This window comes from Crinia signifera, chromosome 2 (genome assembly GCF_055691185.1).
Source record: "Crinia signifera chromosome 2, ASM5569118v1, whole genome shotgun sequence".
Classification (NCBI taxonomy): domain Eukaryota; kingdom Metazoa; phylum Chordata; class Amphibia; order Anura; family Myobatrachidae; genus Crinia; species Crinia signifera.
The window spans coordinates 103,045,129-103,062,677 of record NC_139218.1 but is presented as its reverse complement, the minus strand read 5'-3'; the positions used below and the strand labels follow the sequence as shown (position 1 = coordinate 103,062,677).

The window sequence follows — 17,549 nt, the reverse complement described above, 5'->3', positions numbered from 1 at the left end:
ACCGTGTGAGGGAGGGTGTGAGAGACCCAAGGAGCGCTTTGCCGGGCTGCGGAAAAAAAAACTAACCTGATCTCCCCCTTGCGGGTGAGCGCCGCGGCAGAGACCACAGTGCCCTCAAGTCACGGAGGAGAGAGTATTTTGCTGTCTTGCTGGCTTACCAGACGCGATGGATCTATGACTTGACTCATGCTTCTTATTGGTGAGATCTTTCCTCTTACTATTATATCAAATTAAGGGGAGCTGCTTGATTAAAGGGCCTTGAGTGGGGGTCTCTACGCAAGAACTTGCAACATTAGTTACCTCTCAAACAAGTACTGGCATCCTTGTACACTGAAGTGTCTTCTATACCCTTTTAAGGTCAACTTATATTTTGTATACCAGTCTCACAACATCATCGTTTAAAACCTCCCAAAAAAAAAAAAAAAGATGGGAAAAGCTAGTCAAACCACTGCCGCAGCACGGCTAGAAAAATATGCTCGCACACAAAATCAGGGGGCAAATAGCTCAGGTGCGAATACCCCACAAACTACCCCAGTAAAAGGAGGAGGAGCCCCTGTACAAAACGAAGTGACCTTACAGCAGGTTTTGAATGCAGTGAGTAACTGTGAGACAAGACTTTCGGGACAGATAGAAAAAGTTCAGTCGGACATATCACTTTTGAGGGATGATGCCCAAAAGATCCGTGATCGGGTCTCAGAGGTAGAAAATCGCCTATCGACCCTAGAAGATATTATAATGCCCCTACAGAAGCAAATGAAATCAGTTACTACCAGAATTACTGATTTACAAAACAAAAATGTTGACATGGAAGGGCGCCTACGTAGGAAGAATATTCGAGTGACAGGTTTGGAGGAGCGTGTGGAAGGGAATTCCCCTGAGAGGTTTATCGAGGACTGGATAATCCAGGAGTTTGGAAAGGAAACCCTTTCTCCCTTTTTTTCAGTTGAAAGAGCACATCGAGTGCCAACCAAACCGCTACCCCCGGGTAGCCCTCCTCGCACGTTTATTCTTAAATTGCTACATTATAAAGATCGTGACACTCTTTTAAAGCTTGCTCGATACAAGGAAAATTTGAGTTATAATGGCAAAAAAATCTCTTTTTTTCCGGACATGCCGTACGCAATACAGAAGGAAAGAGTTAAATACAAGGAGGTCAAAAAGAGACTTCAGGAACTGAATTTGAAGTATTCGATGTTATATCCTGCAAAATTGCGAATTATTGTCGATGATCAAGCCAAATTTTTCTATTCTCCAGAAGAAGTAGCGGTGTGGCTTGACGAACACCACCCAGGCGCAAATCAGTTGCATAGATGAACTGTGTTGATATGATATGTTATCTTGTTTCCTTTTTTTTTTTTTTTTTTGAGGAAATAAGATGAAATCAGTTATGCTGGTGGGAGAGGCGGGAGTGGTAGGGGGAAGGGGGGGGTGGAAGGGGTAACATGGGTTGTTCAGTATTATATCAGACTACCAGGGATATACGAGCAGGAGGTTATGCATAATCTCTTTATTGTTTTCAGCTACATCCCTGGTCAAATAAATTTAATATTTATTAGTATGGAGAGCTGAGCACGCCATAAACTTAGTTTGTGATCAGCAGTAAATGTCCCTAAAGTGTATGTGGGGTAGGCACGGGGAAAAGGGGGGGAGTGAGCTGGTTGAGAGGGAAGGTACAGGTAAACCTAAAGGGATAGGTTATACAGGGAGGGGGGATTGGGATGTTGTAGTATTGTTTTATTTGTTTTTTTTTTATATTCTGTTTTTATTGAATTAAAGTCAAATACAGAGACCAGAAAGCATAAACATAAGCAACAATTATTGTCTTAGCTATACAATTGGTGGCGGAACAATTACCATTGTCGAAACCAAATTACAGTCTCAAGAAAAATAAAAAAAGGAAAATGGAAAAGGTGTGTAACTAGAACTAAGAAAAGGGGGAGGTTGGGGTTGGGGGGGCGGGAGGGAGTGACCAATCACTGCAAGTGGAGTGTATGTGATTTTTAAGTTGTAGTATCGCAGGGGAGAAGGTTGATCATACCTTCCCGTGGGCGGCTATATAGTCTTTGTAGTGGGTGGAGGATTTGTAGTTTAACCATGGGAGCCATGTGGAAGTGAATTCTGACGTCCTATCTTTAGAACTGAGGAGTAAGTCCTCCATATTCATGTAGTGGTCTATCCTGGAGAACCAAGCAAGGCGAGTGGGCGGGGTTTGGGATTTCCAGAAGGCGGGGATCATTGCACGAGCCGCAATGCTGAGGTGACGTAGTAGGGATTTTTTATGCGAAGAAAGTGGTATTTTGGAGTGGTTTAACAGCCAGAAGGGGGGGTTGTTGGGTACCGAGGTGAGTGTGATATTTGCCGATATGAGGCCCTTATTCTGGTTGGTGCGGTCGAGCCGCATATGCGGCTCCGACCGCACCAGACGAATCCCCGCCTACAAGACGGATCGGCACGGCCGTCCGTACACGGGCCCTTATTCAGATTCGAGCGGTACGGCCCGCGTGCGGCCGTACCGCCGATGTTTTCCGTCTGCACATGCGCAGAGGTCAATCTGCGCATGTGCAGGCGAATTCGCCGCACATAAATTTACTACGCCGCAAAGGGGGCGTATAGGGGAGTGAGGGGCTTCATGCCCTCATTTCCCTATGTATACGCCCCGCGTTTCATGGGCATTCCCATGCAAACGCGGGGCGTACGCATGCTAATGAGGGCATGACGCAACTCATGGGGGCGGAAAGCTGACGTCGCCGGATGTCAGCTTTCAGCCCCCATACAAGCTACCACACGGACGATTGTCCGTGTGGTCTCAGCTTGCGGGAGCTGCCGCGGCGTGCGGACCTGCCTTCGATGGTCGACGACCATCGAATGCAGGGGGCAGCTCCCACCATGGTGGAGGCGTAGCCTCCACCATTTTTATGCGGATCGCCAGCCGTCCGTGTACGGACGGCCGTGGCGATCCGTAGGGCCGGGCGGGGATTCGTCTGGTGCGGTCGGAGCCGCATATGCGGCTCGACCGCACCAACCAGAATAAGGGCCACGGACGGCTGCCGATCCGCATGAAAATGGTGGAGGCGTACGCCTCCACCATGGTGGGAGCTGCCCCCTGCATTCGATGGTCGTCGACCATCGAAGGCAGGTCCGCACGCCGCGGCAGCTCCCGCAAGCTGAGACCACACGGACAATCGTCCGTGTGGTAGCTTGTATGGGGGCTGAAAGCTGACATCCGGCGACGTCAGCTTTCCGCCCCCATGAGTTGCGTCATGGCCTCATTACCATGCGTACGCCCCGCGTTTGCATGGGAACGCCCATGAAACGCGGGGCGTATACATAGGGAAATGAGGGCATGAAGCCCCTCACGCCCCTATACGCCCCCTTTGCGGCGTACTAACGTTATGTGCGGCGAATTCGCCTGCACATGCGCAGATTGACCTCTGCGCATGTGCAGACGGAAAACATCGGCGGTACGGCCGCACGCGGGCCGTACCGCACGAACCAGAATAAGGGCCATAGAGATTACATCTTTCCAGAATGGTGTAATTAGAGGGCATGACCACCAAATATGTACCATAGTGCCTAAGTCTTTCCGACATCTCCAACAGTTGGGGGAAATCGATGGGGAAATAGCATGTAGGAGGGTTGGGGTTCTGTACCATCTCATCAGAAGTTTATATTGGGTTTCCTTAACTTGAGTGCATATGGAGCTCTTATGAGCTTTCATAAAGATGGATTCCCATTCTTTCTCTGAAATTTTGATATTCAGATCCTTTTCCCACCTCTGAAGAAAGGGCACAGATTGCTGTGAATCATTTTGTTGTAAAATTCGATATATAGAGGATATTATGTGGGTAGGGTGGGAGGGGGAGACACATAGTCTTTCAAAAGGAGATAGTTCTCTGGCCGCTTGTGTTAGGGCGTTTTTTGTGTGAAGAAAGTGTCGTACCTGGAGGTATTTCCAGAAGTCGGAATGTGGTATGTTCCATTTCTTCTGAATATCGGAGAATTGCATTACTACAGAGTTCAGTGTGAGCTGACCTAGTCTAAAGAGGCCTTCCAGTGCCCAGAGTTTGTAATGGGAGAGAATGAGGCCTGGGGTGAAAGCGGGGTTCCCCAGGAAAGATGTGAGAGGACCTATGTCTGAGGAGATATTAGGCTTGTTGCGTAAAGTCTTCCAGGAAGTCAGTGTAGGAGATATGGTCGGATGATTATGCGGGAGTCTAGGAAGGGATGGGAGCCAGGGGAAAATTTCAGGATACTGTTGGGCGCATAGGCCCTCCAGAACCACCCATTGTTTGATCTCCCTACTACGCGTCCAGTCTAGGACTCTGCTAAGCATAATGGCTTGGCGATATTTTTTAATATCAGGGAGTTGAAATCCACCTTGAGCGGTTGACCGCATCAATGTATGTTTACTAATCCTGGGGGTCTTCCTAGCCCATACGAACTGTTGTATTAAGGATTGAATGGCCTTAAACCAGGAATCTGGGATTTGGATCGGGAGTGCTTGTAGGAGATAAAGTAATCGAGGGAGGATATTCATTTTAACTACACCAATACGGCCCAGCCACGAGATTGTTTTATAATGCCATTTGCTAAGATCATTTTTAATTGATTTAAGGATGGGGTTAAAATTTAGAGAGAATAGTTGTGAAAGGTCTCTAGCAATCTTGACACCTAGATATGTGATATGAGAATCTTTCCAGGTTTTTAGGGCAATTATTTCTGTGGGGGGTGCAGAAATGTTGAGTGCGTATGACTTGGTGGTGTTGACCTTAAAATTGGAGAGGAAGCTAAAGGTGTTCAACTCCTGCATGAAATGTGGGAGCGAGTGGGAGGGTTGTGTGAGGATTGTTAGGACATCATCTGCGAATAGAGCTAGTTTATAGTCGGTGTCGTCTACTTGTAGGCCAGTGATCTGTTTGTTCTTCCGGATTGCCCTAGCCAGGGCTTCTATACAGAGGACAAAAATGAGGGGGGAGAGTGGGCAGCCTTGTCTTGTACCATTACCGATGGAGAAAGTGTCAGATAGGGCTCCATTAACTCGAACTCGGGCGTAGGGTTGGGAGTAAAGGGCTAATATTCTATGAAGAGTTACTGGGCCTAGTCCAATGTGCTCTAGCACTGCTCTCATGAAGTCCCAATTGACCCTGTCAAAGGCCTTTTCGGCATCGGTCGACAGTAATATGGTGGGAGTTTGGCTTTTTGAGGCTAGGTGGATTAGAGAGATGATTTTTGTGGTATTATCTTTTGCCTCGCGGCCAGGGACAAAACCCACTTGGTCGTTATGGATTAGCAAGGGAAGGAATTCATTAAGTCTTGTGGCCAGTAATTTTGCATACAATTTTAAGTCGACATTAAGCAGTGATATTGGCCTATAACTAGGACATACAGAGGGATCCTTCCCTTGTTTTGGGATTACAGTGATTTGGGCTTCCAGAGCTTGAGGGGGAAAGTAGTTGTTGACTGATATGGAGTTGAAAACCTGAACTATTTTGGGGGTAAGGACATCTTTAAATGTTTTATAGTATATTGCTGGGAAACCGTCTGGGCCTGGGCTCTTGCCCGAGGGCAAGGAAGCTATGGCCTGTTCTACCTCTGGGGTTGTAAAGGGCTTGTCTAGGGAGACTCTGGCCGCTGACGGGAGTGTGGGGTATGCCACCTTCTCTAGGTATTGCTTAGATTTGCTTAGGTTTGAAATAGGGTTTGTTGAAGAGGAGGGGTTCGGGAGGTTGTATAGTGAGGAGTAATATTCTTTGAAACATGCAGCAATTTCGGGTGTTTTAAAGCAGACCGAGCCTGCTCCGTTTTTCATGCTGGAAATAAAAGAGGCCGCTCTTTGGGCCTTAAGAGCCTGGGCTAAGAGGCGCCCGGGCTTGTTGCCCCAATGATAATATCTATAGTTGCATTTCCGTATGGATGATTGGGTCTTATAGTTGAGCAGTTTTTTCAATTGATCCCGGGCCTCTGATAACTCTAGCAGATCAACGGGTGCGAGGGAAGATTTATGGCGGGTCTCTAGGAGGTGGATTTTTTGTAGTAGTGTGTCTATAGCTGAAGTTCTAGATTTTTTCATGTATGAGCCCAGTTGGATCAATTTACCCCTCATAACACATTTATGCGCTTCCCAGAGAGTCGTCTCTGAGACCTCTCCCGTCTCATTAATATGGAAGTAATCGGCCAGAGTTTTGTCTAGTTCAGTTTTACAATATTTGTCCTGGAGGAGAGATTCATTAAGCCGCCACGACCATTGAGTTGGGTTGCAGGAAGAACTCGCAAGGGTCAGAAAGACCGGAGCGTGGTCTGATAGATGAATTGATCCAACGGTGGTTTGGATTATCTGCGGGAGGTGTCTGTGGCTTATGAAGAGATAATCTATTCGGGAATAGGTCTGGTGGGGGTGAGAGAAAAAGGTATAGTCGCGACCGGTAGGATTCTGAATCCTCCAAGAGTCTGCTAGTTGTAAGTCATGTAGCAGCTTCTTTACTTGTTTGTGTTTGCGCGCTGAAAATCTGGGAGAGGGGGGGGGAGGTATCTATGGATGGCTCTATGGACCAGTTGAGATCTCCTCCTAGAACAACAGTTCCTTTAGATAGAGGTTCTAGTTTCGGTAGGTGTGAGCTGAAAAATTGAGCTTGATCGCAGTTAGGAGCGTATAGGACCGCGAATGTGTAGGGTCGAGAGGAGATAGAGCAAGTGACCACCAGAAACCTACCGGGGACTACTTTGTAGGACTTGGTTTCAGTAATTTGTAGGGATCGCGAAAATATTATAGCCACACCTTTAGTTTTATTATCAGGGTTATTCGAGTAAAATCCTAGGGGGAACCTATGGTTGGTTAATGAGGGGGGATGTGCGGAAACTTTAAAGTGAGTTTCTTGTATCAATGCTACATTTACTCTTTCAGACCATAACATGTTTAGTAGCTGAGATCTTTTCTCTGGGATATTCAGGCCCCTGGCATTAAATGAGACAATTTTAAGTTTACCTTGAGAAGTCATCCTGTGTGAAGGTAGGTTTAGCATTAGGACATTTGGATTGGTCAGTGGAGGAGAGAGTGGGAGGGGGTGGAGGGTAGGGCAACATAGGGAGAAAAAATACAACACGATTAAACATCAATCGAACAGAACATCCCGCCATGAGACAACCATTAGTATTGTATACCAGGTTTCTCATTGGGCCAATATGGCCAGGTGCGGGAGAGGGTGATAACTAGGGGACGCCACTCAGGGCACCACAGAAAAAGCATTATATAAAAACATAATGTAACAGTTGTAAGATATGTGTCTAACCAACAGCTGCTAAAAGGCAAAGTTATGCATTGAAACCTTATCATGAAGACCAAAAGTGAGCTTGAGTTCTCACGGATGGGGGGGAGGTGTACTTTAGCCGGGTAGTGCTGGTGAAAGAAAACAGGGGTTAACCTCACCCGACCGTTGTCACCTCGATAGTCCATGAATCACTTGAGTTCAAAATGTGCTCACATCGACCCAGAAGATGATGGGTCATTGGCGGAGGAGTCTTGATTGGCAACTGGAGTCGAGGAAGGCTTCTTTCTGACATCTCGAATGGTTTGCCAAGGGATTCCATCTTTGGTCAAGTGGGGGGGGGTCAAGTCTGGGGGGTTGAATTCCCAATCTGGGATCTTCATCGGAGGGAGTCCGAGGCCAGAGCAGAAGGTTTGGAGATCTGCGGGGGATTGTAGGGAGTAGGTCTTCCCCGACTGAGATACTTGTAGTTGGAAGGGAAAACCCCATCTGTATTTCAGTTGACGTTTGCGCAATTCGTCAGTGACGGGTTTGAGGGTTTTCCTCTGCTGGAGGGTATGCCAGGATAGGTCTTGGTATAGAGCGATTGGTTCACCATTAAAGGTCAACCCCTCTGTTCTTCGTACTTTATTCATTATCTCTTCTTTTTGGGAAAAGTAATGTAGACGGCATATAACATCTCTTGGGCGATCTGAGGGGAGACCTCTTGGTTTGAGAGCACGGTGCGCTCGGTCGAAGGTGATGGTGTTTGAGGGGTCTTTCTCCAGGACCTCATTGAAAATTTTGGTTAAGACATCTATCAAACTCGTCGGGGGGATGTCTTCGGGGATGCCCCTCACTCTGATGTTGTTACGTCGACCTCTGTTGTCGAGATCTAAGACCCTTGTTCTGAGGGATTTGATTTCGAGTGTTTGGGCTGCAATGACTTCGCATAGGGAGTTTGTGAAGGTGTTAGTGGAATCTCGTTGGTCCTCGAGGGCATCTACTCTTTCCGCTAGTTGGGACACGTCTTGCTTAATTATTGCCAGCTCCTTTCGCATGGTGTCTTGTATATATTGTTCAGTAGGTAGAGTCTTCATAAACGCCAAGAGTTCTTTGCGAGAGGGCTCGTCTTGGATGGGGGAGGAAGGATGTTCCATTGTCGTTGAAAGGGGAGACAGATTAGAACCGCTGGAGGGTGGGTCTGATGAGGTGTTGCTATCTAAGTCACCGGGGGTGGCAGGGAGTAGGAAGGGTCTCAGACCTCCTTTGGACAAACTCACTTTTGGTTTCGGAGTGTTTCCTTTCCTTTTTCCAGACTTGACCATGCTGGAGGGATATTAAGTTACGCGGAGGCGGTCATGAAGCCGCTGGTTTGAATTCTGAGAGTTGTGAGGGAGTAATGTGGTGTGCACCCGGCAGCGTCCCCTCAGTGGCCCGGCATCAGCAGGTCATTGGACGTGTCATCCTACATGGGTAGGAGTAGCGATGTGGTGTGGGGTCGCCATCCCAATTTTCCGGTGTCTTTCTGCTAACCCTGGGCGATCCGTGTGGTTACAGCTTGATCTTCGGGGTTTTGGTTAGGCTCTCAACCCAGGCTTCAAAGATAGGTCAGCCGTCTGTGTTGGTTGTTAGGCTTTTTACCCAGCAGTCCGTGGGACAATGGTTATTAGGCTGCCATGCAGGGCCTTATAGTGTGGGCATGATTTTCCTATTCAAGGCACAGGGGCTTTAGTGGTGGTTGAAAGCAGGTGCTAGAAGATGTTGGTTATCTCCGCCACAACCAAGATGGCCGCCACCTCAGGGAATAGGTGTGGGGTATGTCAGCAGTATCCCACAGGTGTATAGGGGGGAGAAGGCTTTCTGCAGGGTATTAGCTGGCCTCCTGGCTGGGGTCAGATTCGCCTGCAGTGGGACCCAGGTGCGGAGCAGGAGGGGAGAAGGAGAGAGGGAGCCGCAGCTCTCTGCCACATCCAAGATGGGCGCCGCCTCAGGGGATAAGTGTGGCTGCGCACACAGCAGCCTGCTGTGGGGGCTGAGGATGATATAGCCCCTCTGTGGGGTGTTGGCAGGTCCCCAGGTAAGGGCTGGGACAGGGGCTGGCGTTCAGGGGTACTCACCGCCCGTTTTGCGTTGGGCGCTCGTTCCGGAGCTCGCGACGCGGCCGCGTCTTCAAATTTAGGCCGCGGCTCCCGGTACTCGGGTAGGCCGCAATCCGCGAGCAGCCGCAAACGGCCGCCCCGACTCTGCTGCCTCCCGCCGGCTGTATCGCCCGCCTCAGGGTCCCAAGAGGAAGCTCCCAGGCTAAGATTCGCCTGCTGGAAGTGTCCTGAAATGTGGCTTTTAAGCCTGGAGTAGCTGGAGCCCAGGGTGATTGCGTCCGTGCCTGATGGCTGCCAGGCCACGCCCCCCTTGTTTTATTTGTTGCTTGTATGTTGCAATCCTTGGCAGACTACCATCGACATTGTTATGGTTGAAGTAAGAACGAGGGAGGAGGATTCAGGAATTGAGAATGGTTAGATTAGTAACCTGGAACGTGCGGGGACTTAATGAAAAAGTTAAAAGGTCCCTAGTCATGAATTATTGTAAAAAAATTAAAGCAGATATTTTTTGTCTCCAAGAGACTCATATGCAGGGGGATAAAGTTAACGCACTGAAACGACCATGGATTGGGAGATCTTACCATTCTATTTTCTCTTCCTCCTCCAGGGGAGTGTCGGGTTTTTTTTAGAAAATCTTTATGTTTTGAATGTATTTCCGTCCAAACTGATCCCCAGGGTAGATACGTGTTTATAGATGGAATGATCTCTACTGTGAGATGTTGCATTATTGCGGTGTATGTTCCCCCTCCTTTCTCATATGAGGTGTTGAGAAGGGCGGTGGAATATACTGCTGAAAGGCCTGAATCATATGTTATATGCCTGGGTGATTTTAATACTGTACTGAACGTAACATTGGATAGGTTGAATATGCATGGAAAAGATCTAGGTAGGGGTCACGGGTTAGCGCAATTTATTAAACAGGTTGGGTGGTGCGACATCTGGAGGGACAAACACCCCAATACGCAACAATTCTCATGTTATTCGGCCGCGCATGATTCTTTTTCTAGACTCGATATGGTATTGATATCAACTGATTTCTCTAAGTATGTGGTGGCAGTGGAGTATGAAGCACGTGGCATTTCGGACCACTCTCCGTTAGTTTTGACCCTGGACCTTACTCCCGAAAGGGGTTTCACCTCCTGGCGGTTTCACCCCTCATGGCTGACCAGATTTGAGAATATAGATAATATTGGATTAGAAATAGAAGATTTTTTTAGACGTAATATTGATTCGGCTAAAACGACAACAGTCTGGGAGGCATTTAAAGCCTATTTAAGAGGTACCCTAATGAAAGAAATCGCTGGGGAAAAAAGGAAGTGGCGGGAAAAATCAATGAAGTTAGAAGTTAAAATGTTAGAGTCAGAACAACGATACCTAAGAGATGCCACAGACGTAGCCAAGACTATATGGCTAAATGATCAACAAAACTGGTTAGAACATCTATATACCATGACTAATTATAGCATATCAAAAGGACTTAAGCAAATATATTTAAACGGGGATAGGGCAGGAAAGTTTATGGCCTCTTTGATTAAGGCAGATACCCAACCCAGAAAGACGGTTAAAATATTATCAGAAGAAGGGGAGATATTAACCGCACCTCAAGAAACGGCTAAAGTATTTGTAAAGCATTTTTCAGAGGTATACCGGTCGAAACTAACTAAAGATGAGTCTGCTATTCAACTTTTTTTGAATACCTCTCAGCTGCCAATAATTTCCCCGGAAGGAAGGGAAAAGCTGGAGCTCCCTTTCTCTATTGAGGAGATAGAAACAGCTATAAGATCTATGACTAGTGGTAAAGCACCCGGGGTGGATGGGCTCCCAATTGAGATTTATAAAGTCTTTTTTAAAAGTATTGCTAATCATATGCTTCATGCATTTGAAGGTATGGAAATAGAGGGTAAACTTACCCCTTCAATGACAGAAGCAATAATTACCATAATTCCTAAAGTAGGCAAGGACCCAACTTTGATAGACTCATACAGGCCAATTTCACTTATATCAGTGGACGCGAAAATCTATGCTAAGGTGTTGGCAATGAGACTAGAGAAAATGATTCACGAGATTATACATCCGGACCAGACCGGTTTCATGTGTGAAAAGTCCACAGCCAACAATCTACGCAAAGTATTTTCTTATATCCAGACAGAAACCTTGGGGAATGAGGGTGCCTTGATAGCGTCCTTTGACGCAAATAAGGCATTCGATTCTATTGAATGGTCTTATTTGCGTCAAACAATGACATCTTTTGGATTTGGACCTCTTTTTATCGACAGGGTTTTCTTACTATACCAGGCCCCTACAGCCAGAATTTTGATTAATGGTTTTGTGTCAGAATCATTCTGTCTTACCCGCGGTACTAGACAAGGATGTCCTCTATCGCCTTATTTATTCGCTTTAGCAATGGAGCCATTGGCGTGCAAATTAAGAAATCATTTGACAAATCGGAATGGCCTTAGGGGTCCTGATTATAATATTATATGCAGATGATTTATTGGTAGGCCTTTCTAATTATAAGAAGGACCTTGATACTGTTCTGGAAATCATCCATATGTATGGAGACTATTCGGGATTAACAATAAATCTAAATAAGTCCAATTTACTAGCTATCAGGCAGGATATATGCAAGGAAGAATTACTACCCCATTATCCCCCTTTGGTAAAATCCTTTAAATATCTAGGTGTAATATTAGCAGAGGATTCCTGTAGCTATATAAGAGATAATTTAACACCTATAATTGAGGAGGTCAGACTTAAATGTAAAACTTGGCAGAAATTACCATTAACAATTCTAGGAAGAATTAATCTGGTTAAAATGTGTGTTCTACCAAAGCTGCTAAATGTTTTTCATCATTCCCCTGTCTTTATCAGCGATAAGGTATTTAACAAGTTGAATAGCATAATATTCTCTTTTATCTGGCGAAATAAAAACCCGCGGGTTAAAAGATCGATCCTAACTACCGAGCGCAAATATGGTGGGTTGGCCGCACCTAACTTTAAAATATATTATTACGCAGCCCAACTGGGACACCTTCTTCAATGGGTAAATGAGCAGGAAAATTCGGAAGAACTGGTAAAATTGATTAAGAAATCCGCCCCGGGATATACACCACTGCAGGTGTTGCTTGATGAATCCAAGTTTAAGAGATCACCACCCATAGTAGTTCAAGCTAGGAAGATCTGGAGGTGGATTAGCAGAAAGGTGGGATCAGAAGGAATTGACCCCGATACGAGCCTTTTTTCCTTGAAGCAACTATATAGGAGTGAATATCAATACGGGGTAAGGTTATGGCGCTCTTATGGGATCACATCTATAGGCCAAGTATATGAGCAAGACCGATTAAAAACTTTTGACACCATTAAAAATGAGTATAATCTCCCTAAAACGATGTTTTTTCGGTATTTACAAATGAGGAGTGTATTAACTACACATGATAGAGATGCGGAGATTCATATTTGTACTTCACCAGTTAAATTATTTCTTAAAAAATTGGGAAAGAGAAAAAGAATTTCCAAATGCTATAAATTTGTTATGGATAATTTAAGGGGGGAAGAACTTGTTGGTCTAAGAGAGAAATGGGCCAGAGATACCCCAAATTTTGATGACGAGAGTTGGAAGATAGCACTTCAAGTACCTATGCTAGCTACCTCATCTCTAAGAACACAGCAAATTCAGTTCAATGTTTTTCATAGGGTGTATATGACGCCTGAAAAAATATGTAAATTCGACTCAAATAAAAGGGACGTGTGTCCTAAATGTAATAGGGAAGGGTGTAATTTTATTCACCTAATATGGGAATGTGAGAAGATACAAAGGCTATGGCAGCAAGTAGGTGAAATTTTGAAGCAATGTGGTATCCCGTTAAGAGATGCTACTCCCTTAGAATATATTTTGGGGATATGGCCGTATAATCGTTTTACCCCTACACAGCGACAATTGGCGATAAATTTGTGTGCACTTGTTAAGGTTTTAATTGCACGTCAATGGCTCTCAAAAGAGTCTCCGAAACTGAGGGAGTGGGTTAATTTAGTAAATTATACTTTTGAGCAAGAGAGAAATATTAGTAGGTCACGTAATTGTTTGAATGTTTTTTGCGAAATTTGGGGTGGATGGAAGAACTCTAAACACTATAAGGAAACAAAGCCCTTGGCTCTTATGTTGGTTAACTGATGGCATTGTATTCACGAATTCACAGATGTTGTGTGTGTTATCAGTCTAGAACTGTAAATAATAGTATTTAACATTAAAAGGGAAAGGGGAAGAAAGAAGGAAGGGAAGGGGAAAAGGGAGAAAAAAAAAAAAAGGAAAGAAAGAGAGAAATTTCAGGTGGACATTTGTTGTTGGAAGTTTATACAGGCGCACTTTGTCTTAGATTTACTTAAAGGTGTGGGTTTAGAGAATTTTTAAGGGGGAATAATATGGGGGAGGTATATACGGCTTCTCTGAAATTAAAGAAGATTCAGCTTTTTGTAATCCCCTGTTTTTTTTTGTTGTTTTTTTTTTTTTTTGTTTTTTTTTTTGTTTTTTTGGGGGTACTATCCGAAATATTATTGGGATTTATCCACTGACAAATACTTGGTCTAGGACTGCTTGCTAAAAATGTTTATATATTTGACCTATGAATTCTAGCAGAAGTAACTGCCGGCTTTAAGATATCTAGAACCTATGTTCTTCCTTATGATATATTTAAATAACGACTGTAATGACATTTTGATGAAATGCTGGATTTATTTTGCCAAGGATTGCTCGTCTTGTCTGTCTTATATGTTTAAGTTAGTCTGTATGGCTTTGATGAATGTTTTGTCTTCTAAATTATGTGTTATGAAAAATTGAAACTATTTAATAAAGATGAATTAAAAAAAAAATAAAAAAAAAAATAAATCAGTGGCTTGCAACTGTAAGCAATTCAGCTGTTACTATTTTGCTAATACCCATTTTAAAACAAATATGCTACAAAAAAAATTGTTTTAAATGCATCAGTCCTCATAAAAATAAATCACTTGTACAAGATTAAAAGTCAAACGCAAATACTCATTCAAAAACATTTTTCTCTACTAATCAACGTTCAAATTCAGAAACGTAAAGATATGTAGACCAATATTTACTCAAACACACACAACTACAGCACAAAATTGCCATAACGTATAGTGAAAACTGGAAACAACCACTCTGAATGAGCTCTCTCCTACCAGTTGTTCTATTTCAAAAAGTGGCACAGTCATCAAAAGCAAGCAACAGTGGCTTGCAACTGTAAGCAATTCAGCTGTTACTATTTTGCTAATACCCATTTTAAAACAAATATGCTACAAAAAAAATTGTTTTAAATGCATCAGTCCTCATAAAAATAAATCACTTGTACAAGATTAAAAGTCAAATGCAAATACTCAATCAAAAACATTTTTCTCATTTTTCTCAACTACAGCACAAAATTGTATAACTTGATTAAAGTATACAAACTATAAATGGTTTGTTGTAAGTCTAGAGACATTTTAAAATAGAATTATTTAGCATATTATAATATTGGCATACACTAAGATGTTGGTCTTAAATATCAAACAGAATACTTAGCAATTAAAATAATGCACTAATATTACTAACGAAAATATATTGGTAATTTTATCATTTCCCAAAATGCATTCAAAAATAAATCAGTGGCTTGCAACTGTAAGCAATTCAGCTTTTACTATTTTGCTAATACCCATTTTAAAACAAATACGCTGCAAACAAAATTGTTTTAAATGCATCAGTCCTCATAAAAATAAATCACTTGTACAAGATTAAAAGTCAAATGCAAATACTCAATCAAAAACATTTTTCTCTACTAATCAACATTCAAATTCAGAAACGTAAAGATATGTAGACCCATATTTACTCAAACACACACAACTACAGCACAAAATTGCCATAACGTATAGTGAAAACTGGAAACAACCACTCTGAATGAGCTCTCTCCTACCACTTTTTCTATTTCAAAAAGTGGCACAGTCATCAAAAGCAAGCAACATCCATAAGAAACAGAGTTGCCAACTGCCTTCATGCTGAGAAGAGAGCCCTTTAACTCATCATTGTGGTTGGTGAGTTTGGACACTTTCAAGCACATTTCTCCCATCATTGCCTATAGAAATGATCCCTGAAAGTATAGTCTTAATTCCCATTTGTTGATGGTTTAGCTAGACCATAAGAATCAGTATTTAAAGTAATGGAGACATTTTTGTACCATTTTTGAAAGTGGGTAATCGTATTGTTACCCAATTTTCACAAACATAACCTGCTCCACAAATTGAATGATTAAAGTATACAAACTATAAATGGTTTGTTGTAAGTCTGGAGACATTTTAAAATAGAATTATTTAGCAGATTATAATATTGGCATACATAAAGATGTTGGTCTTAAATATCAAACAGAATACTTAGCAATTAAAATAATGCATTAATATTACTATCGAAAATCTATTGGTAATTTCATCATTTCCCACATTGCATTCAAAAATAAATCAGTGGCTTGCAACTGTAAGCAATTCAGCTGTTACTATTTTGCTAATACCTATTTTAAAACAAATATGCTACAAAAAAAATTGTTTTAAATGCATCAGTCCTCATAAAAATAAATCACTTGTACAAGATTAAAAGTCAAACGCAAATACTCATTCAAAAACATTTTTCTCTACTAATTAACGTAAAGATATGTAGACCCATATTTACTCAAACACACACAATTACAGCACAAAATTGCCATAACGTATAATGAAAACTGGAAACAACCACTCTGAATGAGCTCTCTCCTACCACTTTTTCAATTTCAAAAAGTGGCACAGTCATCAAAAGCAAGCAACATCCATAAGAAACAGAGTTGCCAACTGCCTTCATGCTGAGAAGAGAGCCCTTTAACTCATCATTGTGGTTGGTGAGTTTGGACACTTTCAAGCACATTTCTCCCATCATTGCCTATAGAAATGATCCCTGAAAGTATAGTCTTAATTCCCATTTGTTGATGGTTTAGCTAGACCATAAGAATCAGTATTTAAAGTAATGGAGACATTTTTGTACCATTTTTGAAAGTGGGTAATCGTATTGTTACCCAATTTTCACAAACATAACCTGCTCCACAAATTGAATGATTAAAGTATACAAACTATAAATGGTTTGTTGTAAGTCTGGAGACATTTTAAAATAGAATTATTTAGCAGATTATAATATTGTCATACATAAAGATGTTGGTCTTAAATATCAAACAGAATACTTAGGAATTAAAATAATTCACTAATATTATTATCGAAAATCTATTGGTAATTTCATCATTTCCCACATTGCATTCAAAAATAAATCAGTGGCTTGCAACTGTAAGCAATTCAGCTTTTACTATTTTGCTAATACCCATTTTAAAACAAATACGCTGCAAACAAAATTGTTTTAAATGCATCAGTCCTCATAAAATTAAATCACTTGTACAAGATTAAAAGTCAAATGCAAATACTCAATCAAAAACATTTTTCTCTACTAATCAACGTTCAAATTCAGAAACGTAAAGATATGTAGACCCATATTTACTCAAACACACACAACTACAGCACAAAATTGCCATAACGTATAGTGAAAACTGGAAACAACCACTCTGAATGAGCTCTCTCCTACCACTTTTTCTATTTCAAAAAGTGGCACAGTCATCAAAAGCAAGCAACATCCATAAGAAACAGAGTTGCCAACTGCCTTCATGCTGAGAAGAGAGCCCTTTAACTCATCATTGTGGTTGGTGAGTTTGGACACTTTCAAGCACATTTCTCCCATCATTGCCTATAGAAATGATCCTTGAAAGTATAGTCTTAATTCCCATTTGTTGATGGTTTAGCTAGACCATAAGAATCAGTATTTAAAGTAATGGAGACATTTTTGTACCATTTTTGAAAGTGGGTAATCGTATTGTTACCCAATTTTCACAAACATAACCTGCTCCACAAATTGAATGATTAAAGTATACAAACTATAAATGGTTTGTTGTAAGTCTGGAGACATTTTAAAATAGAATTATTTAGCAGATTATAATATTGGCATACATAAAGATGTTGGTCTTAAATATCAAACAGAATACTTAGCAATTAAAATAATGCACTAATATTACTATGGAAAATCTATTGGTAATTTCATCATTTCCCACATTGCATTCAAAAATAAATCAGTGGCTTGCAACTGTAAGCAATTCAGCTGTTA

At 42.4% G+C, this 17,549-nt stretch overlaps 3 non-coding genes across 3 annotated transcripts; all 3 read right to left on the bottom strand.

Annotated features, from left to right (window-relative positions):
* Positions 1-15,274: 15,274 nt before the first annotated feature.
* LOC146061032 (small nucleolar RNA U3) lies at positions 15,275-15,490 on the bottom strand. The gene has a single exon (XR_014470591.1). It is a non-coding gene; the product is annotated as a small nucleolar RNA U3 (small nucleolar RNA).
* Positions 15,491-16,104: 614 nt separating this feature from the next.
* LOC146060960 (small nucleolar RNA U3) lies at positions 16,105-16,320 on the bottom strand. The gene has a single exon (XR_014470527.1). It is a non-coding gene; the product is annotated as a small nucleolar RNA U3 (small nucleolar RNA).
* A 630-nt stretch (positions 16,321-16,950) lies between these two features.
* LOC146061098 (small nucleolar RNA U3) lies at positions 16,951-17,166 on the bottom strand. The gene has a single exon (XR_014470647.1). It is a non-coding gene; the product is annotated as a small nucleolar RNA U3 (small nucleolar RNA).
* Between the last annotated feature and the right edge of the window lie 383 nt (positions 17,167-17,549).